Source organism: Ovis aries, chromosome 2 (genome assembly GCF_016772045.2).
Source record: "Ovis aries strain OAR_USU_Benz2616 breed Rambouillet chromosome 2, ARS-UI_Ramb_v3.0, whole genome shotgun sequence".
NCBI classification, from domain to species: domain Eukaryota; kingdom Metazoa; phylum Chordata; class Mammalia; order Artiodactyla; family Bovidae; genus Ovis; species Ovis aries.
Genome location: NC_056055.1, coordinates 150,800,945 through 150,820,498, shown reverse-complemented (window position 1 = coordinate 150,820,498; position 19,554 = coordinate 150,800,945). Strand labels below are relative to the sequence as shown.

General features: G+C 40.8%; 1 long non-coding RNA gene across 1 annotated transcript in view; it reads right to left on the bottom strand.

Moving 5' to 3' along the window:
- Positions 1-285: 285 nt before the first annotated feature.
- The window catches only part of LOC121818825 (uncharacterized), a 69,870-nt gene continuing 50,601 nt past the window's right edge, over positions 286-19,554 (bottom strand). Inside the window, exons 5-6 of the long non-coding RNA XR_006058962.2 lie at positions 11,799-11,995; positions 286-8,742 (exon numbers count right to left, since the gene is read on the bottom strand). This is a non-coding gene — a long non-coding RNA (uncharacterized LOC121818825). The remainder of the gene's footprint in view (positions 8,743-11,798; positions 11,996-19,554) is intronic.

Here is a 19,554-nt window from a genome sequence, read left to right as displayed (position 1 = left end):
TTACCATGAAATGATTGGATGCCATGATCTTCATTTTTTTTAATCTTTATTTTTTTAATGTTGAGCTTTAAGCCAGCTTTTTCACTCTCTTCTTTCACCTTCATCAAGAGGCTCTTTAGTTCTTTTTTGCTTTCTGCCATAAGGGTGGTGTCCTTTTTATCTACCCCCATGAAAACGTGGTGAGAGTTAAAAGTGTGAAGATCTTGAAAACGATTATCATTATGATCTCCTCTTTTCCCCAGCTCCAACCCTGCAGCCATCTGTTATGCCATAAACATATATATCCTGACAAGTCCTTCTGTAGCACCTGCCCCAGGTCTCCTGATCCTCACCTCTCACCCTCAGTAACCAGGTGCAGCAGGATGGCCACAGGAATTATTTAAAATATTGAGAACCTCCCATCTGAGTGTACCTGTGCCTGGATTTGCTGCCTCGCCACACCACTACCACCTCTTCCTTGGGATACTTACTTTTCTCTGTCAAGCAGCCGAAGTGTAAGTACCTTTACTGGGCTCCCAAAAAGGGCTCCAGACCCTGCTTAGCCCAGTTCTTCCTCTACTCCTGCCTCTGATCTCAGTTTCAGCCCTTACACTCTTTTCCTCCTTCCTTTCCTAATAATATGCAGCTTTCTAAAAACTATCTCCATAAGCCATAGGGAGACATACACAGTTATAAGGAATGAATCTCATTAAGTTCATCACTCGAGTTTAATCCCATTTAGGAATCTAGTTCTACCAAAGCCAATGTTATGCTGGCTACTGAACAAAGGATTCTTCTCAAAGGCTCAGCTAGAAAGTGTTCTCAGCTGGTAAGACTAATGCTATATGAGCCCCAAGGCTGAGGTCCAAGAGATCATCTCAGCCTCTGGGGTTCAGTCAACTCCCTGGCCCTCTGCCTGTTTCTACAGTAATTGGTGGCAACCTTAGGGCTGATTCTGATACATTCTCCTGGAATTCAGCCACTACCAGATTAAAGCATTTCTCTTCCATGGGTATTCACCTTTGCTTTGCACCTAAATGCCTGGTCCCTCCTGCTTTTCTCAAGATGCGAGGCTGTTGGAGGGATCAGAGACATTCCTTGTTTACCTACTGATTTCTCCAGTCTTGTGGGGCATGTGGAAGCTGAAGACATCACGTGGCCTGCATAGGCAGACTCGCCTGAGATGAGAGTTGGGGTGGGGAGCATTCACTACAGGCCTCCCTTGTTCTGAGCCTTTTCCACTGTTTCAAATATCAGTAGCAGAAGTTCAGCTGCCTCAGGAGTGGGAGGAGGCACGGCCTGTGTGTGAAGGAACAGATGGCTGCAGTGGGGTGGGGGCCCAGCCACTCTCCACGCCCTGCCTGGCTTGTCCTGGCAAGTTCACTGACTAGCACAGCCTGGTATTGCCCTGGCCACCTCTGCTCTCTCCCACTGCCTTTTGTCCTCCACTGAAGCCAGTGTTGTCTTCAGCAAGGAGTCCCGTTACACTCTGCTCCACAGCAGGCTCCAGGATAAAATGCCAAGTTTTTAGCTTGACCCATTCTCCACTAACCACAGTGTTCCTGTCACAGACATGAGTGTTTTCTCAATCATATCTGACTCTGTGCGATCACATAGACTGTAACCCACCAGGCTCCTCTGTCCATGGGATTCTCCAGGCAAGAATCCTGGAGAAGGTTGCCATGCCCTTCCCCAGGGGGTTGTGCTTCCCCAGGGGGTTGCCATGCCCTTCTCCAGGGTATCTTCCCAACCCAGGGATTGAACCTATGTCTCTTAAGTCTCCTGCATTGGCAGGCAGATTCTTTACCACTGTGCCGCCTAGGAAGCTCATACCCTCTTGTCATTCCTAAAGATATTCTACCTGCAGCCACTGTCTAGACTCTGCCATAGGACAAGGCAATTTCTTCCATCTAGAATTCCTAAAATTCTCACAATCATCCCACCTGCCAAACTCCTATTCACCTTATAGTACCCACTCTAATATCTCTTCCTCTGGAAACAGCCTTCCCAAAGGCCTCTGTGGGAAGATAGTTGTTCCTCTTCAGAGTCCCTTAGCCCTGGATTCATACATCTAATACCACATATTTCAGGTTTTATTATAATTTATCTGTTTATATCTTTCTCTCTCCCACTAGGCTATAAGATCCTTAAGGACAGTATCCTTGTCATAAGTTGATGTTCAATATATTTGATGAATAAATTATTTAAAGCCTAATTCACACTATGTCCCTACAGTTTCTTCTTAAGCTTCAAGGGGCTTCTCAGCGTTACCAGTATCTTTTGCCTCCCCCTTTTGCCATCCCTTTCACCCTTCCTGGGGCTTAGGGGAATTTATGGTGACTGTGAAGTAGGATACCTACGTCTCTGGAACCTTCTACCTGCTGTTTTGTGACTCCCCCTTTGAGAACTCTCTCCTCCTCCAGATGCCCAGAGGGAGAACAAAGCAAAAACCCATTAGTGAGCAGCTGTGGGCGAAGTCATTCATTTAACATTCTAGACAGCAGGTCCTCATCCGTGAAATGGGAGGTTTGAACAGGCAAAGGCAAAGAAAGTTATCCGTAGTTCTGACAATCCATAAGTCATAAAGAAAGCAATTGGGACTCTAGGCATTCTCAACTGATAGGACGATTAGTTCTGTACAGAGGGCCTTTTCCGTGTCCCATATGACATCTGTCTAAGTGTTTATCTGTGAATGAGGCCAACTTGGGTGGCATATTCCTGTCCTGGCACATCGCCGCCCACCACTTCTGACTCAGAGCTGCCTCCTGAGTTGCCAGCGAGGCCCCCTGGGAGCCTTCATTTTTGGCTTATTCGTGCTCATGTGACAGCATTTTCAGCCACTGCAACCTATAGAGTCCAAACTCTCCACATCAGACATTGTATTCACCCATCTCCTGAAGTTTCCAAAGGCCACCACTCACACCGTGGACTCTTTGCAGAGTGTCTCAGAAGTGGGGAGGCCGGAGCCCTTGCATTCTGTGGAGCTCTTAGTTGGGGATTCTTTGAATGACTCTGTATAGCACGGTGCACAGTTCCATGGGGGCACCCTTACTGCTGAGATCCTTGTGGACTTGTTCCTGCAGGAGAGTCACTTTCTGGCTGATGGGGTCTGCCAGATGATGTCTAACAAGGTGTCTGAGGAAAAGATGCCTTTTCTTACTTGCACAAAGGTGCTTTGGGGGGTTGCTCACTGCCCCCCCTTTTTTTCTTAAGGAATCTGTGCCAGAATAGAGTTATGCAAATTGTAGTGATCATCAATGTTTCCGTGTAATAAACTGATGTCTTTTTTAATTGTGGTAAAATATAAGTATAAAATACAAAATGTACCTTCTTAACCACTTTTAATTGTTAAATTCAGTGTTCATTTAAGTTCAGAGGTTTTAAGTATATTCACACTATTATGCAGCCAATCTCCAGGACTCTTTTTATCTTGCAAAACTGATATTCTCTATCTAAACTCATTGAGCAACAATCGCCACCTGTTCCTCCCCCAGCCTCTGGGAACCACCATCCTACTTCCTGTCCCTATGAATCTGAGTGCTCCAGGAACCTCATATAAGCAGAATCATCGTAAAGCATTTGTCTTTTTGTGACAGATTGACCTACTTCACTTAGTATAACGTCCTCAGAGTTCCTCTGTGTTGTAACATGTGATAGGATTTCCTTCCTTTTTAAGGCAGAGTAATATTTCCCTGTATGTGTAGACCAGATTTTCTTTATCCATTTATATATTGGCAGACACTTGGGTTGCCTCCACCTTTTGACTACCATGAAAAATGCTGCTGTGAACATAAGGATACAAATTAATATTTTTGACATACCAAAAGGGCTGCATGGTAAGTAACTCCCTTGGGCCTTTGAAAGTGCCTATGGGATTACTTGAATAAACCCCATTTCCTTTTGTAGGTATAAGGCTAAGATCCTACTACTCCCACCCCACATACTGCAGGGTCTTTTTACATAATTGCTCTCATAGGCCTCCCTCACATAACCAGAACAGAACACTTTTAACACCCCTCCTCCAAACAGAAAAATTATTTTCAGAAATAACTATGCAATAAAATAAATAATAGTGATGGCCAGAAAAAAAATGCAGACAGTGTTCATTATACTTTATTGAACTTCGCATATGCTGAGAACTGGAATCAACTACAGCCACACAGTTTAATGTCTGCATTAACAGGACTCTACTCTTGTAAATTTACCAGAAAATCCTTGACCAGGAAGGTTAAGTTGAATTTTCTGAGAAATTAATTTATCCAAACAAAGACTGTCAATTTGCCCTTGGTAGGGTGTCTTAATTTGGATTGTTGTTAAAAAAAAAAAAAAAAAGCTGTAGACTGGGTGGTTAAAACAAAAGATATTTGATTTCTCACAGTTGTGGAGACTGGGAAGTCCAAGATCAAGGTGCTGATAGGTTAGGTTCTTGGCAAGGGTGCTCTTCCTGGCTTGTGGACGGCCGCCTTCTTGCTGTCAATTCATGTGGCCTTTCCTCAGTACATGCCCATGAGAAAGAGAAAACTCTGGTGTCTCTTCTTCCTCTTGTAAGGACGCTAATCCCATTATGGGGTTCTACTTTCTTGACCTCATTTAAACCCAAGTACTTTCCAGAAGCCCCACCTTCAAATATCATCACATTGAGGTTTAGGACTTTATCATATGAATTTTGGGGGGGATACACTCAGTCCATAACACTAGGTAAATAGTTGCTGAGCTACTTCTCAAAGCAATAGTTAACTGTGCTTTGCAAGCGATTGTTTACTTTTTATTTACTTATTATTTACACTTCAAAAGCCTAACTGTATCAACCAATATTAAATTATTATATCATGAACTTTACCCAATCCCAGTCAAGCCTGACGTTGAAAGACCCTAAACACCTTATAAATAGCCCTCATCTGACCTGCCTCTTCAGAGACACTTTGTTGTTGTTGTTCAGTTGCTAAGTCGTGCCCAGTGCTTTGCAACTTCATGGACTGCAGCATGCCAGGCTCCTCTGTCCTCCACTATCTCCCAAAGTTTGCTCAAATTCATGTCCATTGAGCGAGTAAAGCTATATAACCATCTCATCTCTGCCCTTCAGTATTTCCTGGAGTTTGCTGAAATTCATGTCTATTGAATTGATGATGGTATCTAAGCATTTCATCCTCTGCTGCCCTCTTCACCTTTTGCCTTCAGTCTATTCAAGCATCAGAGTCTTTTCCAACAAGTCAGCTCTTTGAATCAGATAACCCAAGTATTAGACCTTATCAAGATAGTGACCTCCACAGGACAACAGCAGTCATCAGTATAATGAAGTCAGTTAAAAAAATTAATAAAAAACAAATATTATAGGACACAAAAGAAAACATGTAATGGATTTTTGAAAAGTCAACTAAAACTTATTCATACATTTGGAGTGTTACAGAAATGAATAACATTAGTTTCTATTTTTGAGCCTTCACTTCTGCAAATTTGTCAATGATCATTGAAATCAATCTTCACATGTTTAATAGATAGTATAGCAGTCTCCACTCAAATTAAACAAAACACTTTTAATTATTTTAATTTTTACAATCTTTTTTCAAAGGAGGCAATACATATAAAAAGAGTTAGCAAAAAACCATAAGGATGAGACTTGCAGAGATCTCTAATAATCCTATTTCACAGAAAATCCCAGAGATTGCAATATTGTCAAAGTCTTTGTTCCCTCAGGATGTATAATAACAGTTTTCAAATGTCTCTGTAGTCCAAAAAAAAAAAATCCCCTAAAATATATTCACCAGAAAAATTCATCGTAAATTTCTACCTTATTTGGTTATGCTTCCTAAAGTTTTCTTTTGCAAAAGTCAGAGACAGTGGCTAAGTGAAAGTAAGCATTGACTGTATCTGATCTTTTGCTTTAGAATGAGGCTCCCATTCTTGGTCAAAATGATGGAAATATCAAACATGGTCCTCTTGAGCGCTTCTGGCAGTGTAAGACCAGCATCTTTTGCTACCTGTCCTAACTTTCTTCTTCAAAATGTCCGTTTTCCTTACGCTTTGTTTTTGCAGAGTTTTAAGTTTTCTCCACAATTGGTATGTGCCAGTCTTCAGTGAACATTTCTAAAGCTCAGCATTTCCCTGTCCATTGTTCTAGTCAATTCTGGTTACAGGGAACAACAGAATGAAAGTTACTCGAATTCGGTTAGTCTTTATAATCACTATGTTATCGCTGATTCTTTCAAATCTGTAGTTTAGACTCCGGAAAATGTGGTTCAACTGTGCCCAAATTTAGGTCTAATGATTCCAATTTATCATGAATTTACTCCTGGAAAAAAATGTGTATAGCTGAGTCTGCATGTGTCGTAGGCCAACTGTATAACTGGAAGTTCTCCAGATAAATTTCTATGATATGGAACACAATGTTTATGAAAGGAGAAGTAACACAACTGTGTTAATTAGAAACATATACATGTTATTAAAACTAAACAGAAACCATAACTGTTTAGAATTCAGACCAGAATAAGTATTTCAGGGGGAATATTTTATCACTGTCATTGTTTAGAATTTCCAGCTGATGACCATGTGATAATAAAAAGCAAGCCCTTTTTAGGTTGGTTTTAGTATTGTTTTTAATTTCCTTTAGACAATGCATCTCTTATGCCTGCAAGAAAAAGGTTGTTCCTACTGCCCTCTTGTCAGTAGGCTACCACCTCCTAAGGCCAGCCAGGGATGGAGACTGGGAGACAAGAGAGATGAAGTAAGACTGTGATGTACTCATGTATCAGGGCTTCTTCCTCATAAACAGAACACCAGGGGAGGGGACCACCAGGACAATATACTGGTTAATTTAAGATTTTATGTTTATTCAGTCCCCCTTGCCTGTGACTGGTTTAGTCATGTTAAAATTATAACCTTGGTGTTCTTTGGAAGGAATGATGCTAAAGCTGAAACTCTAGTACTTTGGCCACCTCATGCAGAGAGTTGACTCATTGGAAAAGACTCTGATGCTGGGAGGGATTGGGGGCAGGACAGAGGATGAGATGGCTGGAAGGCATCACCGACTCAATGGACGTGAGTCTGAGTGAACTCCAGGAGTTGGTGATGGACAGGGAGGCCTGGCGTGCTGCAATTCTTGGGGTCGCAAAGAGTCGGACACAACTGAGTAACTGAACTGAACTGAACTGAACTGAAGCATGTTGAAATTGTGGAAATTACAGCTAAAGAGCCTTGAAGGGAAGTCTGTTGTGAGGCTTTCCAATCCATCAGTGTACGTCAAGCACTGTCTATAACTAAGACTTACACATAAACTATGAATAAACAACACACACGAATGTGCATAGATACACGTATGTGAAAGTACATATGGGCTTCCTCGATGGCGCAGTGGTAAAGAATTCACCTGCCAGTGAAGGAGGCACGGGTTTGATCCCTGGGTCGGGAAGAGCCCCTGGAGCAGAAAATGGCAACCCACTCCAGTATTCTCGCCTAGAGAATTCCATGGACAGAGGAGCCTGGCAGGCTGCAATCATGGAGCCACAAAGAGTCTGAGCACTCACACCTAACCTAGCCGCTTTATGTTTCAAAGGAATGCTTTTTGTTTGTTTGTTTTAAATGTATTTATTTTTTGATTGAAGGATAATGGCTTTACAGACAATGTTCTTTCTTGGTCATCAAACAGTTCAGTCTCTCAGTCATGTCCAACTCTTTGAATCCCCATGGACTGCAGCGTGCCAGGCTTCCCTGTCCATCACCGGTTCCTGGAGCTTGCTCAAACTCATGTCCATTGGCTCAGTGATGCCATGCAACCATCTCATCCTTTGTCGTCCCCTTCTCCTCCCACCTTCAATCTTTCCCAGCATCAGGGTATTTTCCAATGAGTCTTCTTTGCCAAAGAACTGGAGTTTCAGCTTCAGCATCAGTCCTTCTAATGAATATTCAGGACTGATTTACTTCAGGATGGACTGGTTTGATCTCCTTACAGTCCAAGGGACTCTCAAGAGTCTTCTTCAATACCGCAGTTCAAAAGCATCAGTTCTTCAGTGCTCAGCTTTCATTATGGTCCAACTCACACATTCATAAATGACTACTGGAAAAACCATAGCTTTGACTATACAGACCTTTGTTAGCAAAGTAACATCTCTGTTTTTTAATATGCTGTCTAGGTTAGTCATAGCTTTTCTTCCAAGGAGCAAGCATCTTTTAATTTCATGGCTACAGTCACCATCTGCAGTGATTTTGGAGCCCAACAAAATAAAGTCTCTCACTATTTCTATTGTTTCCCCATCTATTTGCCACAAAGTGATGGGACCAGATGCTATGATCTTTGTTTTGAGTGTTGAGTTTTAAGTCAGCTTGTTCACTCTCCTCTTCCACTTTCATCAAGAGGCTCTCTAGTTCCTCTTCACTTTCTGCCATAAGAGTGATGTCATCTGCATATCTGAGGTTACTGATATTTCTCCCAGCAATCTTGATTCCAGCTTGTGCTTCATCCAGCCCGACGTTTCTCATGACGTACTCTGCATATAAGTTAAATAAGCAGGGTTACAATATACAGCCTTGATGTACTCCTTTCCCGATTTGGAACCAGTCTGTTGTTCCACGTCCAGTTTTAACTGTTGCTTTTTGACCTGCATATAGATTTCTCAGGAAGTAGGTAAAGTGGTCTGGTATTTCCATCTCTTTAGGAATTTCCCAGTTTGTTGTAGTCAAAGGCTTTAGCATATACCAACCACTAGAGGGTAGTATAAACCAACAAAAAGTCCAGCCATCCAGCCTGCTGCAGAAAAATCCTGAGACAACCTAAAAGGGCATAAACAATCACTTCGTTAAAATAAACAATTTAGGCAAAATAATTCAGCTAACATTGTTTCACAATCCAAAGTGAAAATACTTTTACTAATTCCCATAAGAAATATGTATATTCTAACCAGTTGGACAACCTTAGATGTAAGTATTTGGAGTCTAGGGTCAGAGTGACCAGGTTTAAATCTGTCCTACACATACCCTTAATAGTAGAGTGACCTTGGGGACGTTTTTTTTTTTTACTTCTTTATTTTCTTATCAATAAAAGGATAGTAATAGTACGGTTGGAGAAAGCAATGGCAACCCACTCCAGTACTCTTGCCTGGAGAATCCCATGGATGGAGGAGCCTGGTGGGCTGTGGTCCATGGGGTCGCTAAGAGTCGGACACAACTGAGCGACTTCACTTTCACTTTTCACTCTCAAGCACTGGAGAAGGAAATGGTAACCCACTCCAGTATTCTTGCCTGGAGAATCCCAGGGACAGAGGAGACTGTTGGGCTGCCGTCTATGGGGTGGCACAGAATCGGACACGACTGACGCGACTTAGCAGCAGCAGCAGCAGCAATATTACGGTTAGAAAAGTGCCTTCCTAGTGCACAGTAAGCATGCTCTCTAAGTGTTAGTTCTTATCAAAGGTTAAGCTCTCAGGCTCTAGAGTTACACTGCCTGGATTCAATTGCTAGATCTATCAAGTTAAATAAATAACTTGGCTAATTTTGAGCGAGTTATTTTTATTAGTCTCAGTGTGCTCATCTGTAAAAAGGTGGTAATAACACCACCCCTGAGATAACTGCTTGAGGACTAAATGCACGCGCACTTAGTACAGTGCCTGGCACGTAGTAAGATGTAATAAATGCTTATTTCAGTATTAGTTTTAATATTCTTTTTCTAATCACTTGCAGTATTATTATTAGACTTGTAATGAAAACTTTGGCAGTGGTCCTCATGCATGTTTGAGAAAGAGCAGCGTGGAGCACATTTCCTGATTCTTACTGAAGTCAGCCAGGTTCCAGACCTGTTCCAAAGCTTTGCCTCTACCAGAAAACCAAATGGAAACTCACACAATTAAGTGGCGGATTTGATCTTTGTCAACAGACAGTGTATATAGTTGAGTGCCACTTTAAAACCTGCTTTCTTTGTGGAAGGAGATATTTTCTTAGGATTATTCAAAAACTTTGAGTTTCTGTACAAGGTGTCAGCCTTTGTGCGTTTCTAGAGCGGCTTTTACAGATTGAAGTGTGCATCTGCTTTTCCCTAAGGGGGTGTGTGCTGGTGTTTACTGTCACTGAGCAAGGATGGCTTGGCACTGGCATCTTGGCATCTTTCTATTTCCATGGAGAAACTTGCCTTTTCAAAAATCATACTTCAAAATGGTATAAAACATCACCAGTCGTTTTAGTATATCTGCCAGAAGAATTTGATGATGTTGGACTATTACTTAGCATATAGACCTTTTAGTAGTCAAAAAAAAAAAAATTGTTAATCATGGCAACAAACAAGAACAAATTGATTTCAGGAGTTTACCAATAGAATTTTAAGATGTATACTTTGTCAGGCTTCTCTGGTGGCTCAGTGGTAAGGAATCTGCCTGCCAATGAAGGAGACACAGGTTTGATCCCTGATCTGGGAAGATCCCACACATCACACAGCAACAAAGCCTGTGTGCCACAACTATTGAATTTTTGCTGTAGCCCACATGGCACAGCTACTGAAGCCCCTGTGCCCTAGAGCTCATGCTCTGCAACAAGAGAGGCACTGCGATGAGAAGGCCGCACATAGCAGCTGGAGAGTAGCCCCCCATCGGCACAACTAGAGAAAAGCCTGCGCTGCGACGAAGTCCCGGCACAGCCATAAATAAATACTTTTTTCTTTAAGATTTTCAGTTTGTCAAAATGAACCAAAAAAGCCAAACTGCTTCGACTAGTCTAAAAATCCTGACGATGCCAGTCCATCTGGTCCAAGTGGGGCAGCGAATTGGCTTCCCTGCCGGTTTTGCTCAGTCTCAACTCTGAACTTCCTGTTTCACTGAACACCATCGCTGCTCAAATTGTGATATCTCGGAAAGACGGAGAAAATGGCTGTCTTGGACTGTTCTAAGTGCTGGATCACTTCCAGAAGATAGTTTCCCCGCGCGAGCCAAGGAATCTGTTTTTCACCAAGTTAAAAGTTCAAAAGACTTGCCCCCAAAGTCAGAGCTTCTGTAGCCAGACAACTGGTGTTCCAGTGTGATCATGTCTGCCCTTTCAATGTAAAAACTAAAGCACTTTGTAAAACCTGAAAACAGTTTAAGACATTAAAAAGAGAGACGCCTCCCCTCCCCAAAAAAAGGAATTTTCATGCACTATAGAAACCATTCAGAGGCAAAACATCACGTCCTAGTGGATATAATAGGGTCTTGCATCCCCCTCTTATTTGAACACAACTCTCATTGACTTAAAAGTGACATTTCCAAATGGGCTGCAAGAATGATTTGTCCTCTAGACAAAGCAGGCTGCATTTGTTCTGGTAGAATGGCTTCTCTTCTTTGTCTCCAGATAATTTGATACAGCATTCATTCATTCAAGTGTGACTCTCATTTGAAAATTTTCTCAATGAGACCATTTTAAAAATATTTTTTAATCTGGAGCTTTCATGACTTACTCTAAGGCTTCTTTCAGCCTTTTTAGCCTTGTCCCTGTTAGCTTAATAGTACTGGCAAACACTGATCTTCAGAAATAAAAGACTTCACAGTAAATATCAACTTAAATCCGATCATTTTCCCCTAAAACTTTGTTTGGGCTATACATGTGCAGTGTGTGACTACAATTTTAGAACTAGGGATTTTCTAATGGCTTCAGAATTTTTTTCCCCAGATAAAAGGAGAGGTTATCAGCCTTCAAACTTGGAAAGCAAGGGAAATCACTTAAATGACATCTAGCGTCTTCCACATGCCTGCAGTTATTTCAGGAGGAGTAACAAATCTTTGCCAGTTTAAAAATCTACAGCTGTGAGTCATATTGTTTTCTCTCCTGGGAAATGTGCCCCACCAGGGGCCAGTATCCCTTCTACCCACCTTCTTCAGTCTCCTGCACTTCCTGGCCCCTCAGGTCAGAATTCCCATAAATTTCAGGGTCTGCCATTTTCTCAGGGCAGAGGTGAGATGGGGAAGAGGAGACTACAAAATCACATCTTCATTAACTCAAGCAAAACAGCCTTTCAGGGTTTACATTTTCAGCCTATGAATCTTCTTCGTGATGGTTCCCATGTCTCCTGAAATAAACAGTGTAGGAAGAAAAATGTTATGGTCTCTATTTGCAGCATTTGGTTCTGAAAATAACTGCAGGAGAGGTGACCTAGTGAGACATGCCTGAGCAAATCTCTGTGGCAGCACTTTCACAACTGCCTCTCTCTAATCAACAACCAGGGTCCCAGGTACTGCAATGCCTGCATGTGAATACGCAAGCCAAAATTAGAAGGTCTCCTTAATGCTACAGGTGAGACGCCAGTTAAATTTAGAACCAGCCAGAAGGCAGGCTGGTTAGTGGTTGTGCTGTGCATTCAACTTCTGCTTTAGCTTATGACTAGGGTTTAAATGAATAATCAGTATTTAAAGTCAGAGTGGCCCTTTAAAACATAAATAACAGAGGCCATCAATGAGATTGTTAAATATCAAAGAGGTTCCTACTACTTCCTAAATTTCCCCTTGAGTGAGAAGTGAGTGATCAAATTCAGAAACACTTCATTTGATAAAAACTAAGTGCAGTCCTTCTTTTCACTAATCTCCTCCCAAGAGTTTGCTCTTCACCAGAGCAAATTAACTGAGGGTGAACGATGATCAAAAGAAAAACTTATGAAGAGCCAACTCCATAAATCGCTGGTGAGACGGAAACAGATCAGAAAATATCTTTCTTTAGTCTGAGATCAGAAGCAAAAGGCCCAGATATAAGCATGAGATAACTGCTATAAATAAATGGAGAGAAAAGAGCAAGAAGGGTCCAGTCGCGATCACCAGAGGACTTGCTGGTGCCTGGCAGATCCTTACAGCCCTCTTTCTGCACCTTGTCCATCGGGTAGAGCTGAGATCATGAGGAGCTCCCAACTCACAACCTCCACACACCCACCCATTCCTCCACACGCGCTACACTCACACACCACCACCCACACACACCACCCCCCTATACAGTGCCCTCACACACACACACAAAACACATAACACCCCACATACACACAATACCTGTTCCCACATGTAACACCCCCAGACACAACATGCCCCAACAATACTCCTATACACACACCACCAGACACACACCATCTCATACACACACAAAAACTCACCACCTTCCCATACACATACATCAGCCTCCAAACACACATACCCCCCAAACCACCTCACACAGACACAAAAATTATGCAATATCTTATACAATATCTCACATACACACAGCACCTACACTCACACACACCATACAACACATACAAACACAACACCACACACACACACACCATTCTCCCTATATACATACCACTCCCACGCACATATATCACCCACACACAACACCCACACACACACCACGAACATGCATACCATCCTCCCTACACACAACACCACCTCCCCCCCAGCACAACATACCAGCACACACACATGTACGCAAACACACACACCATCCTATACCCACACACCTCACACACTGATTTTCTTCTTTATGAATGGGGTTTACACAAGCCCTTTGAGTTTAGCGGAAATGAAGAGAGGGAATTTACATAGGAGTTAAGGAAGTCCATACTTTAAGAAATAGTCATCTGAAAATCACTTCTGGAATATATCCTACCTAGAGAACTGCACATACATCAAAAGACTTGTGTACAAGGTTATTAATTGTAGTGTTCTATATACAGAAATCATTGGAAATAAGCTGCTCCTCATCCCCACAATAGAACCACGTGACTATAAAGACAATACCATCTGAGAATGCTCTTCAGGATATATTAGTGCTGAACAGTGTATATATATTATTTCTAGTGCAAGAAAGGAGAGGACATAGGATATGTATTTATATTTACTGAAACTCTGTAAGGAAAAATTAATGAATCTTTTAAAACTTTTTTTAAAATAGATTTTTTTTTGGATGTGTACCATTTTTAAAGTCTTTATTGAATTTGTTACAATGTTGCTTCTATTGTTTATGTTCTGATGTTTTGGCAGCAAGACAGGTGGGATCTTAGCTTCTTGACCAGAGATTGAGCCCATATCCCCTGCATTGGAAGGCAGAGTCTCAACCACTGGACTGCCAGGGAAGTCCCAATGAATGACTTTTTAAGTCACTTTTGGTTTTTCAACCATGTGAATGTATTATCTATTCAGAATATTTTATTTAAAACAATGACACTACAACTCAATGAATAAAACAATTTTTATAAACAAAATATTGTTTTGTTTTATAAGCCAATTTTTATAAACAAGCCAATTTTTTTAAGGGCAACAAATTTGGATACTTCACCAAAGAAAAGAGATGAATAGTAACTAAGCACCAGAAAAGGATGCTCAGCATCATTAGTCATTAGAGAAATGCAAATTAAAGCCAGAATGACTCAAATAAAAATCCCAATAATACCAAGTGCTAAGAGGGATGTGGAGCAACTGGAATTCACATACTGCTTGTGAGAACACAAAATGGAACAGTCACTTTGGAAAACAGAGCATCAATTTCTTAAATGTTTAATATCAGTTCAGTTCAGACACTCAGTCGTGTCCAACTCTTTGTGACCCCATGGACTGCAGCACGCCAGGCTTCCCTGTCCATCAGCAGCTCCTTAAGCCTACTCAAATTCATGTCCGTCGTGTTGGTGATGCCATCCAACCATCTCATCTCTGTCGTCCCCTTCTCCTCCTGCCTTCAATCTTTCCCAGCATCAGGGTCTTTTCCATTGAGTTGGTTCTTTGCATCAGGTGGCCAAAGTATTGGAGTTTCAACTTCAGGATCAGTCCTTCCAGTGTTTAATATACATTTACCATATTACCCAGGCTACCCAGGCTTACAGTGGTAAAGAATCTGCCTGCCAAGCAGGAGATGCAGGTTCAATCCTTGGGTCAGAAAGATCCCCTAGAGAAGGAAATGGCAACTTACTCCAATATCTTGCCTATTCATCTTTGACAAGAGCAAAGACTATCAGATAGTTGTATTCCTAACTCTACCATGAATTAACCTGCAGAGTTTCTAAGCGCATGCTAAGGACTGGAATAATAATATAGAAACTGGAGAACATGAGACCAAGAATCCTTTTGTTGTTTATCCTAGAAATTAAAAAAATAAAGAATTGATCCAGTCAAGGTCTTCTCAAGCAGGAAGGGCTAATTTGAAAGAAAATGCTTCCCACTCTAGAAGGGCAACAGCAGAAAGTTAAAATTCTGTTACTTGTATTTTTTGGTCAACATAAAATGGCCTAACAAGGAAAGGAGGGAAAAATGGAAATGTATTCTATTAATTAATATATACTCACTATAATTTATTCATATTGGTTTTTTCAATCTATAAAGTTCATTTCCCAGGCACATGTATTTTCTGTTGACTGATTGCGGACTGACAAGTGACTGCCCATAAGCCTAGCTTAGGCATTCCTGGCTGTACCACTAACATGTTGAGTCCAGTTTGAATCTAACAGTTTAAAGCAGGGCACTTGCCTTTGTTCGCCTCACCTCAGTTTACAGTCATTTGCTCAGATCAGCTAAACCAAATCCTAGAATGTCATGTGAAGCTCAACGGAATATCCTTTAGGTTCGTGCCAGTAAAATCCCTTTACGATGAAGGTGAAAACAATAAAGAATTGCAATAGAGGCCAAAACTGCTAGGTAAAACCTCTCATTTTATCTTACATATATGCATACACACATACACATGCACAAATATATTCTGATTATAAAAATAACACACAAAGGCTGTAAAACATTTTAGAAAATCCTCCCCAGTTCCACTTCCCGGCTATCTAAAGTTAGTTTGTCGCTAAATATTCCTCTAGATTGTTTTCTATAGAACTGTATGTTTATTTTAAGAGCATTGCTTATACAAAGATAATTTAAAGAAATTCAAGCCAAGATACACAGATTGGATATTAATACTTCTACCCTGATTAGAAAAAGGAAATTATGTGAGAGGATATATATATAAATATCTCAAAAGAATATGTCTGAATAATTCATTCACTTTTAAAGTATTAATCTAGGGCTGTTCCCTTTGATGATTATTAAGAGAATGTAATAGAAACTATATGGAAAAAGAGTAAAATAAAATTATAGAATCGTCTGATTCTACATAAAAATTCTTAGCAGCCGTATTTCACAAAGAGTTAGTACATTTAATTTATGATAGTGACAGAGTTAAGAACATGCTACCCCCCAAATATGGCACCTTGGCACACTGAATATTTTAAGCTAAAGGAATTTGAGAAATGACAGGTGTGGGAAGGAGTCTGTGATCTTCCCTTCTCCCTGGAAGAAGGTCAAAAGACGGTCCTGTGAGAAGTGATCTCCCTCTCTCCAGAGCAAAGGGGGGACACTGAAAGGAATCTGAACAAACAGGGCTCCTTGCTCAGCTGCCCTCAGTTTCGCACCCTCCACTCTTGCCCTTTTGTCCTAGTACGTTTGTCTGTGACTTTGCATTCTTCATCAAAGCTAGTATAAAAACACTCAGGTTTAACTGTTTCCTGGGGGTCTTCATTTCCTTGTAAAGACTCTTGTGTCACATAAAACTTATACTGAATAAATTTGAATGCTTTTCTCTTGTTAATCTGTCTTTTGTTACAGAGCCCCAACAGAGAACTTGGAAGAGTAGAAGGGGAAAAAAAAATTATTTCATCACGTATAACAGAAAATATTTTACTGATAGGAATACTTTCTAAATAATATAATAAAGTATATGCCCTAATGCATTTAGCCATTTGAATTAAGGGAAAACAGTGATTAATAACTGGAGGTAATTAACATCAAGATATCTTAATTGTCTCAGTTCAGTTCAGTTCACTCGCTCAGTTGTGTCTGACTCTTTGCAACCCCGTGGACTGTAGCACACCAGACCTCCCTGCCAATCACCAGCTCCCAAAGTTTACTCAAACTCATGTCCATTGAGTCAGTGATGCCATCCAACCATCTCACCCTCTGTCGTCCCCTTCTCTTCCTGCCTTCATTCTTTCCCAGAATCAGGGTCTTTTCCAATGAGTCAGTTCTTCGCATCAGGTGGCCAAACTATTAGAGTTTCAGCTTCAACATCAGTCCTTCCAATGAATATTCAGGACTGATTTCCTTTAGGATGGACTGGTTGGATCTCCTTGCAGTTCAAGGGACTCTCAAGAGTCTTCTCCAACACCACAGTTCAAAAGCATCAATTCTTCGGCGCTCAGCTTTCTTTATAGTCCAACTCTCACATCCATACATGACTACTGAAAAAACCATAGCCTTGACTAGATGGACCTTTGTTGGGAAAGAAATGTCTCTGCTTTTAATATGCTGTCTAGGTTGGTCATAACTTAATTGTCTAGACCCAGCCTATTCCAGAAAGATTAAGAAAACCTTTAAGATCAATGTTTTATATTACCATATATACAATTAATCTGGGTCATAAAAATATGTTTGGCAATCAAAAATATATCCAGCCAAGGTTTGAAAGGTCAAATACTTACAACATTTAAAGTAATAAACAAACAAACAACAAAACAATACTCAGCCCAGAAGTAGATTCCTTGAAGGCAGAGGCAACTTCTAATCCAGTTAGCAGTTTCTTTTCTTATATTTAACTCCATAGTTTTGCTAATAACTTCATGCAATTTTAGACATTATCTACTCATTTCCTACTATGGAAGAATTTTTCTTGCAGAATTTTGGAGACACTGCCGCAATAGCTTGTAACTACTAGTGTTGTTGAGAGTCTAAGGCTATTCTAGTTCCTTGTGGCTTTTCTTTCTCTTTCTGGAAACTTTTAGATTCTTACTATCCCTAATGATGGAGGGTTTTTCAGTGACATGCCTTGATATGGATCATTTTCATTTCTCATTCTCATTTGGACCTGTCATATTTTTATTCTGGAATATGTTCCTGTATCATGCTAGGATGGTTAGCTTTATGTGTCAGCTTGACAGGGCCACAGGATGCCGAAATAGCTGGGTAAACATTATTTTTGGTGTGCCTGAGTGTTTCTAGATGAGATTAACGTCTGAATCAGTGAGTAAAGCAATCGTCCTCCAGTGCGGGTAGGCCTCTTTCAATTCACTGAAACCCTGAATAGGGGAAAAAATTAAAAAGGCTGAGTAAGAGAGAATTCACTTTCTCTGCTAGTCTTCCATATGGGAAATCAGTCTTCTGCCTTTGGACTCAGGCTTGAACTGCAAATACACCATTGACTTTCCTAGGTCTCCAGCTTACTGATTGCAGATCTGGGTATATGCTGGTCTCGATAATCAATAAGTAAACTGATTCCTTATAATAAATACATTGACTTTATATAAATAGAAATATATACACCATTGATTCTGTTTCTCTGGAGAATCCAGACTGATACAATAGCTGACAATTTTTGCTGCTTTTGTTTTATTTCTGAAATCCCTATTAATCAGATACTGAATCTCTTAAACTACTCTAGTTTTCTTTCTTTTTTCTAGTTTTTTTTTGTTGTTGTTGTTGCTGCTGTTCTGCTTTACAGAGATTCTTCAACTTTGTCTTTTAACCCTCTATTGAATTTTTTACTTGTCAACATATTTTTAATTTCAAAAGCTTTTTTTTTGTTCTTTATAGATTCCATTGTCTTATCATCCTGTTTTCATTTTAAGGATGTGGTATCATCACTTATCTTTCAGAGGATATGAGTCATTTGGAGTTTCCTTCTGTTCTTTGCACTGTCTTTATTCTTCTGAGTTCCTTTTCTCTTGTCATTTTGTCCCCATTTTTTCATGTCACAGGCTTTCCTCGAAAAGTCTGCCAGTTCATATTCAACATGAGGTGCTAAAAGGCTGATTGAAAGCTCTAGGAACATGAATGGGGCTTGCTGAATGGTGAGTTTCACTGTAGGGTAATCAAGTGGAACTTGGACATTTTACTGGACAACCCTAAATGTCAATAGGTCTTTTTTTCTTGGACCTTCTCCAAGGAAAAATTATCCAGTCTGCTGACTGAGGGGTATAGATTTCCTTGCCAGCATTCTGGGAGGGAGGTGGGGAGAAGGCGTGGGTTTCACTGTGCAGTGTGTAATCTTCCTCTCAATCCGACTATTTTCTGTCTGGTGCTTCATCCCCTTCAGTTGTGCCTGTCATCATCCCGGAGGCTAGAGTCTCTTTGGCATCATCTCCTCATGGATCAAGCCTCCCATTTCCTGATGAGGTAGAGGGTGGGGGCTGCTATAATCTGTGGACATCAGGGGTGGGATAGAGGTTCAAGGGGTCTACTTGCTTCTTGTGCAAACTCTCGACTAATTTTCCGCTGTTCATCTCACATCTTGCCCCTCCTGAAAGTACGTGTGTCTCTAATTTCTGAGTCTCTTGGGTATTCTGGGCCACGAATCAGTTTGCTTCTCACTGGTGACTACTTCTGCAGAAACATAAGCTTCAGTTTTCACCATCCTGATAATTCAGTTACCGCTTATCTTCCACTTTAACCTTCCAAAACTCTGCTGATATCTCTAATCCTCTTCGTGCTCTCTCTGGTCTATTGGCCCTGTATTACCTCTTAATGTCTTACTGTCATTTGGGTGAGATTTTAGGAAAAAAGCATTGCTGTTATTGTTGTTTAGTTGCTAAGTCATGTCAAATTCTTGCAACCCCACGGATTGTAGCCTACCAGGCTCTTCTGT